At 50.7% G+C, this 8,484-nt stretch overlaps 1 long non-coding RNA gene across 1 annotated transcript; it reads left to right on the forward strand.

The window, feature by feature from the left end:
* The first annotated feature begins 311 nt into the window (after positions 1-311).
* Positions 312-6,463, forward strand: LOC140900202 (uncharacterized). Its single transcript, XR_012155593.1, has 3 exons — positions 312-559; positions 5,196-5,309; positions 6,020-6,463. It is a non-coding gene; the product is annotated as an uncharacterized lncRNA (long non-coding RNA).
* The last annotated feature ends 2,021 nt before the right edge of the window (positions 6,464-8,484 follow it).

An 8,484-nucleotide genomic window follows, 5' to 3' on the forward strand; every position in this document is an offset into this window, starting at 1 on the left:
TGAACCTCATCAGATTTCTTTTGGCCCAATCCTCCAATTTGCCTAGGTCCCTCTGTATCCTGTCCCTGCCCTCCAGCATATCTACCACTCCTCCCAGTTTAGTATCATCCGCAAATTTGCTGAGAGTGCAAACCACACCATCCTCCAGATCATTTATGAAGATATTGAACAAAACCGGCCCCAAATGAACAAAACCGGCCCCAAAAACTCTGTCCCTTTAGCTGGCACAAAATATAGTTTTTCAGTTCTCTTTGAGGGAGGGGCACAAAAGGCAGGGGGTATGCCACACAGATCTGGCAGGTTCCAAAATGATTGACTATAAGAGCTACCCTAGAAGAGCCAGAGGGCTGGAGGATGTCCAATAAACTGTGTTGTGTGTTCTGTAACTGACACTCGGTTGCTGCCTTCTGTAATAGCTCCTGGTACTGCTTGTGGTCATCGGCTGGGGAGGGGGATGATGGAGCAACCACCTCATCTGGTGAAGAGGATGATACAGCTGTCAGAACCAGTGGAACTGTGTCAAGGTCAACTACTTCCTCCTCAAACGCCAATGAATCTGGTTGGTATTGACTGGGAGAGGTGCTTCTTGTACAGATCTGGGATGTCTGCTGTACAATCTGATGGGGCCCAGTAAGGATTGGCTGGTGGGAGAGGGCCCCAAGACATAGGGTACCAATGGTCCACTGGGTAACCATATTCTGAAGGAGGTGGACAGTTCCACTGCCTCCTGTGGTTCTGTCTGGGCTTGTTTCCCTCAAGGGGTAAGTACATCTGGATCATCTGATTCTCTCCATGAAATAATAGGTTCCTGCTCTAGCGGCAGCGCTGTCAGTACCAGTGTGAGGATGTTCTCAGTTGTCGATGCAGTAGGAGAGCATTCTCTTCCTCTCAAGGTGGTTTCTTTGGGTGTAAGGATGTCTCTAAGGAGAGCCAGGCCTGGCAAAAGAGGAGACTGTGGATAATACAGAGTGAAAATATCCTCTGGCAGGGTAAAGCGTTTGGTCCTTCCTGAGTTACTGAGGAGTTACTGGTGGAGACTGGTGGATCCAGGGTGTCTGATGGTATAGTATGCAGAGGATTCCACAAGGAGTATGTAACAACCATCAACTGGGGGTCCAGAATGGAGCTCCCATATGGGAACTGCAAGTGCCAGTCTTTTGGCTTGTGGAATGGAGCCTGAATTGGTACCATCAGATCCTTCTTCCTTCGTGCTTTGACTTCTTGAATGGAAGGTTTGTGTGTCATCTACAGAGGAAAAGCATAATGGGAAGAGTTTATTATTTGTGGATTAGGAGGTATACCAGGGATCAGCCGAGACAGCACAAGCGTTCAGCAGGTGCATAGTTTGAAGGGAGATTTCAGCAGCTCCCAATGACGAACTACTGCATAAGTGATTTGCTCTGAGCTTGCCCTCATAACTCTTTGTGATATCACAATTTGATCTGGACATGACTGGTATCAATCACAGATGACGAAGGACAAGAGGACAGGAGGAGTTGAAAACTCTGTGCCTCGTGCACAATTGCTGCTGCTTTGTATGAGTAGGAAGCAGTGCTGAGAAGCAGGAACACAGAGGACCAAGCCAAGGGGAGTGTTTCACATAGTGACAGGATGGCAGTTGGGAGGCTGACACTGGGTATCTTCAAATGTTTAACGCAGGGATAGCAGGGCTGTCACACTTTTTCCTTCCTCTTCCCTGAATAATCATGCCTGGGAGGTTTTGCTACACATCCAGTCCGGAGGTGGCTGCCCTAGGGCTACCTCTATTGGAATTAGCTTGGATTGTCTCACTGGGAGTCTGGGCAGCGTGACAGCCTGTAGAGTGCATTATTGCCAGCATGTGATGGTGCCAACAAAGGTAAACAAGGAAGCCATCTCTGAAAGGTAAAACTCTGCCAAGTAAGATAACACAACTGTAATTCAGCAGTTTGTCCTTCAACCTCCCACTCCATAAGAACACACTGTTGAAAATACACACGCTACCACCATCCAAGCCAATGGTGTGGCTGGCTTAAACTCAGTCTAGTGGAACCTCATGAATTCATTGTGATGGCAGCGAGACTAGTGAGGTGGAATGACCTCCCTCTGAGCCAGAGAGGGACCACTCTCTGCCCTTTGTGGGGTATAGTCAGGCCAAGCCCACCCCTCGTGCCGTAAGCTGAGAGGCAGGACAGGAAGTATAAGAGGCAGGGCCTCTAGCTCAGGTGGGGCAGAGCCAGAGGAGTCAGTCACCTCTGCCTTGCCACTGGCCCCTGGCCCAGGGACTGAGTGACGTCAATCCATTCCCCTGGAGGAGGACCCTGAGGAGTTGCTGGGACTGCCATCAGACAAGTATCCTGAGGAGCTGTTAGGATTGCTGGCTTCTGAGTACCCCTGCGAGATAGAGGAATCTTTGACTACCAAGCCCAACCAGACTGTGGTAGGAAGTAGCTCAGGGGAAAACAAAAACACTTACCTACCTTTTGTAACTATTGTTCTTTGAGATGTCCATTCCATTCTAGCTGTGTGCGCGCCCATGTTCACTGTTACTGGAATTTTTTTAGCCATAGAGCCAGCTCTGGCACCCTCGGTACCTCTGTGCTCACATGCCAATATATGAGGTGCAACCGGCCCTATGTCCTCTAAGTTCCTTCTTGCTGGTAAATCCCACCGAGGGGTAGGAGAAGGGGTAATGGAATGGACATGAGCAACACATTTTTTATTCTTCAAGTGCTCATTCATGTTGATTCCATTTTAGGTGACTCACAAGCAGTATCCCTGGAGATGGGCTCAGAGTTCACGGTTGTGCGGTTTGCAATATTGCTTTACCGAAGCCAGCATTGTCCGGGGCCTGCGTGGTGATCACGTAATGGATATGAACATATGGATGGATGAATGACCAGGTAGAAGCCCTGCAGATATCTTGAATTGGCACCTGGGCCAGGAAGGCTGCTGACGAGGCTTGCGCTTTGGTTGAATGGGCAATTACAATCACCGGTGGTGGCACCTTTGCCTGTTCATAGCAAAACCTGATGCTGGTGGTGATCCACGGATTCTCTGAGCAGGCACAGGAAGGCCATTCATTCTGTCCACCACCACGACGAAGAACTGCATCTACTTATGGTACGGCTTAGTCCTTTCAATATAAAAAGGCTAGCACTCTCCTGACATCCAGAGAGTATAGTCTATGCTCCTAGTCTGACTTATGGGGTTTTGGAAAGAAGACCGGTAAGAATATGTCCTGGTTAGCGTGAAACTGCAAAACTACCTTGGGCAGAAAAGCCAGATGTGGCCGCTGTTGAATCTTGTCCACATAGAACACTGTGTAGGGCGGCTCCAAGGTTAGTGCTCTAATTTCAGAGATCCTATGCACTAATGTTATCGCCACCAGAAAGGAGACCTTCCACGAGAGCAGCAGAAGGGAGCAAGAAGCTAACGGCTCAAAGAGGGGACCTGTGAGCCTGGACAGCATGAGGTTCAGGTTGCAAGGTGGGACAGGGTCAAGGACTTGAGGATAGAGCCGCTCCAGACCTTTTAGAAACCAGACTGTCATGTTATGAGCAAAGACTGATCTGCCCTGAACTGAAGGGTGGAAGGCTGAAATAGCTGCCAAGCGTAGTTTGTCAAAAGAGACAGGCCCTGAAGCTTGAGGTGCAGAAGGTAATGCAGTACTTGTGGCACCTTAGAGACTAACCAATTTATTTGAGCATGAGCTTTCGTGAGCTACAGCTCACTTCATCGGATGCATCTGATGAAGTGAGCTGTAGCTCACGAAAGCTTATGCTCAAATAAATTGGTTAGTCTCTAAGGTGCCACAAGTACTGGTTTTCTTTTTGCGAATGCAGACTAACACGGCTGTTACTCTGAAAGGTAATGCAGTAATCAACTGGAATGAGGCCTGTTTGGGTTGAAGATTTTGGTCCGAGGTCCAACATGCGAACCACTTCCACCTGGCTAGGTAGGTCACCCTGGTGGAGGGCTTCCTGCTAACCATCAGGATCTGTTGAACGCAGGCCGAGCATGCCTGCTCTTCCACATTCAACCATTCAGCACCCAAGCCATCAGGTGCAGACCTGCTAGATTCAGGTTCAATAGCTGGCCGTGATTCTGGGAAGGCAAGTCTGGCCAGAGCAGTAGCTGTAGTGGAGCCACTACTGAGAGCTCCAGCAGCACGCCAAACCAGTGCTGGCGAGGCCAAGCCGGAGCTATCAGGATCACCTTCGCCTTGTCCTGCTTGATCTTCATGAGGACACTGTGAATTAATGGTACTGGCATAAAGGCCTACAGCAGAGCTCCTGACCATTGGAACAAGAAGGTATCGAACAGGGAGCCTCCATCAATCCTGTGAATCGAGCAGAAAACATGGCGCTTCCTGTTTTGCCTGGATGCAAATAAGTCCACCTGTGGAGTCCCACCCCTCTGGAAGATCATGCTGACTACTTCTGGATGGAGCAACCACTTGTGGCAAGATGAGAAGGTCCTTCTGAGGCAATCTGCTAACACAGTCCTAGCCCTTGGAAGGTGCAAGGCTACGAGATGAATGGCATGCTACACACAAAAGTCCCACAACCAAAGAGCTTATTGGCAAAGGGCTGACAAGTGGGATCCACCTTGCTTGCTGATATAAAATATTGCGGCAGTATGGTCCATCAGGATTTGGACCACCTTGCCTCTCAGGTGAGGCAGGAATGCCTGGCATGCCAAGCACATTGCTCTGAAGTCTCTGACATTTATGTGGTGAGCGCGATCATCTTGTGACCAGAGACCCTACGTGCTGAGATCGTCGAGCTCCAGAACCCAGATCCAAAGAGATGGAGACCAGATTCACTGATGGGGACGAGGCTGCGAAGGGAACTCCCATCATTCCGACCACCACTCCAGGGATGACCGGATGTGATCTGATACCGTGACTACCCGGACCAGATCATGTCTGTTGGGGATGTAGACCGATGTCAGGCATGTTTGCAGGGATCTGAGATGAAGCCGTATGTGCTGTACCACATGAGTACAAGCTGCTATGTGGCCTAATAACTTGAGGCACATGCAGTTGGTAGTAAGAGGGTAGGCCCTCACGTGAGAGATCAGGTAGGACATAGATTGGAAATGGGCCTTTGGGAGAAAGACTCTGACCTGCGTAGAGTAGAGTATTACTCCTATGAACTCTATATGCTGCCCAGGGGTCAGAGTTGATTTATTTTCATTTATTAATAACGCAGATTATGACAGGTGGAGTGCACCAGATTGAGGCTGCTTTGCACCTGGGCTTAAGACCTTCCTCTGATGAGCCAGGCATCAAGATATGGATAAACCTGTACACCTCAATGCCTCAGGTAAGTGGCCACAGGTGCCATGCAGTTTGTGAATACTCTCGGGGCAGATGAGAAGCCGAAGGGTAACACCATGAATTGGAAATGGTGCTGGCCCACCACAAAGCGGAGACAACGTCTGTGCTCTGGAAAATGGAAATATGAAAGTCGAGGGTGATGTACCAGTGTCCTGGATCTAAATAGAGAATGATGGTGGCTAGAGACACCATGCAAAATTTCAGTTTCTTAAGATACTTGTTGAGGTGACACAGGTCAAGAATGGTTCTTAGGCCCCCTTTTGCCTTTGGGATTAGGAAATATCAAGAATAGAACCCTTTCCCCCTCATGTCTTGAGGGACCTCCTCTACCACTCCCCCCCCCCCCGGCGCAAGAGGGTTCCCACCTCCTGCACGAGGAATTGCTCGAGAGAAGGGTCCCTGAAGAAGGACAGGAAAGGGGTGGGGGGGGGGGGATGCTGGAGAACTGCAGGGTATTGCCCAGTGCTACAGTGTTCAGCACCCAGTGGTTTGATACAACTAGGAAGGGACATAAATGGTTTGAGAACAAACGGGGGGATGGATCCAACAGTTTGACTGGGGCGCTGTCCTGGAGCACACCCTCAAAATGGCTGCCAAGGGCCCCCTAGATGTCGTGCAGGGCCCAACTGAAATGGAGAGGGGGAGGAGGCAGCGTGATGGTGTTTAAAACCTCTGCCCTGATTCTTATTTCTATAGGCACTCTGCCATGATAGTCCCCAGGACCTGGGCAGCAGGGGCAGCCAGAACTGCTTCCTAGCAGCTTGCCGGGTGTAAAGGCCTAGCAAGTGTAGCATGGCCCATCTGTCCTTTAGTCCATGCAACTTACATCGGTCTGCTCTGAGAAGAGAGCATTTTCCTCAAACAGGAGGTCCTGGATGGACAGTTGCATCTCTTGAGAGAACTCCGAGGACTGCAGCCATGAACTGCGCCTCATGACCACCGCAGAGGCTATGACCCTGGCTGCTATGTCCGCTGCATCCCAAGCCATCTGGAGGGAGCCCCTTGACACCACCTTGCCCTCCTCCTAGCTAGCCACGAACTCAGAACCGAGGTCCTGAGGGAAGGAGACCTTAAATTTATTAAGGGAGTCCCACAAATTAAAATTATATCTGCGCAAGAGGGCCTGGTGGTTTGACACCTGCAGTTGGAGACTGGCTGTCAAATAAATTTTTCTTCTGAACAGATCCTGTTTCGTTTCATCCTTATTTTTAGGCGTGGTACTTGCCTGACTCTGCCTGTTCCTTTCATTAGCTGTGGACACTACTAATGATCCAGGGCGGGTGGGTAGGTAGGTGTATAGATTAGGGTAGGTGTATATTCAAAACCCTTGGTAGGGACAAAATATTTCCTTTCTGCCCTTTTGGATGTCGGCGGTATGGAAGATGGGGTTTGCCAAAAGACCTTGGCTATTTTCAAGACCCTCTCATGCACTGAAAGTGCCACTTTACCCAGGGCTGCTCTGGCCGAAACATTAAATAATGTGTCCCTGGGCTCTGCAAGCTCCTCCGCCTGCAGGCCCAAGTTAGCAGCCACTCTCTTTAATAGATCCTGATGTGCTCTAAAGTCATCAGGAGGGGCAGAATGAGATGACCCCCCCCCCACAGCTTCATCCAGAGATTAGGACAATAAAGGCACCACAGCGGACTGGGACTGGGTCAGACTCGCCTACTGGGGAGGTTCCCTGTGGTGTCAGTGCTTGTTCCTCGGCCCCCACTATGGAGCCCGCACCAGTGTCTGAACCTGGTGCCAGCATTGTCAGTCATTTCTCTGAAGCAGCTGCAAATGAATAGTGCGAGTACAGCACTAGCATCATCGGGAGCCCAGGCACTTGTGGAGGGCTCTGCAGTAGCATCTGGCATCCACGGCGACTGCTGTTCACATGGGGAGGGGCTAAATTCCCATCCCAAATCCCCAGAGGAATCAGCTCCTGGGGACCACGGTGGGGCCATGAACATGGTGCCAGAGACCTGGATCGCCTAGCCAGAGACTGCGGCTGCAATGGATGGATCTAAGTGTCTCCCCCGGGGACCCGCGACGCTCCACCACTACTCCATCCGCTACAGGCGGATCTCTGGCTGACTTGCCACTGGGTGCGAGAGCCTTCATGGTCTCTCCCGTTGGCCGTGGCACAAGCAGAGGTGGTAGGGCCATAAGGTGCCTAGCAGACTGGCTGACCTGGGATGCTGAAGGCACTGTTAGGTGCTGGGGTCCCCTACCACTCCATGCAGTCAGAGGTGGATGCCTAAGAGGGCTAAACAGTCTTGATGGTGAGACCTCCCCTTGATGTTCCGGGGTGGGCAGATGGCTCAAACATGATCCTTTGCAAGCCACTCTTTTCCCCTCTTTACTCAACATTGGGGGACTACCCCAATTCTGATACTTTGCTGCCACCAGTGAGGGGGAAATGGCATCGAGAAGAGCTCGGTGCCAGAGGGGTACTCCACAACGATGCAGACGTGCTTGGGGCTGAGTCGGAGCAGCACAGCTCTGACGCCATGGGAGGTGTGAAGGGCCCTGCATGAGAAGGGCTCTTAGGGGAATGTCACTTTCCTTCTGGGTCCTTGGCCTGAAATTATTCCAGTGTCTTCACTTTTCTTTCACGTGCAACTCCCACAGACACTAAGCAACTGCTGTGAGGGTCACTAACCAGCATAGGCTTACAACAAGCTGAGCAGGGTTTGAAGCTTGAGGAATGGGGCATGCCCTGACCCAGGGCAAAGTCCCTGTTGGGACTCTAACCTAACATCTAACACTATCAACTATATACAAAGAGAAATAGCCAGTAGGCAAATAGAACTGCTATCACAGTTGCAAAGCAAGAGGAAGGTGCTCAGACCAACCGTCATGGGTAAGAAGAAACTAAGAGGGTGTAGGGCTGGCAGCACCTCATATACTGGCATGTGAACATGGGACTCCAAAGGGTACCAGAGCCAGTCCTATGGATACTTGCCTGAGACCACTCAGGCAAAAACTTTTGACACCAGTGCAAATGGGCATGCACACATCTAGAATGGAAGCAACATGAGCAAGTACTCTAAGAAGAACCAGACTTTAGTCAGGTTTTGCTGTCAGACCATGAGCCAGTGTGTTTTGGTGGGATCCCTGCTGACCCAGTGGTGGAGCCCTCCGCTACTGTCAGGGCCCTGGACAGGGACCAGAGG

This window comes from Lepidochelys kempii, chromosome 18, assembly GCF_965140265.1.
Source record: "Lepidochelys kempii isolate rLepKem1 chromosome 18, rLepKem1.hap2, whole genome shotgun sequence".
Lineage (NCBI taxonomy): Eukaryota > Metazoa > Chordata > Testudines > Cheloniidae > Lepidochelys > Lepidochelys kempii.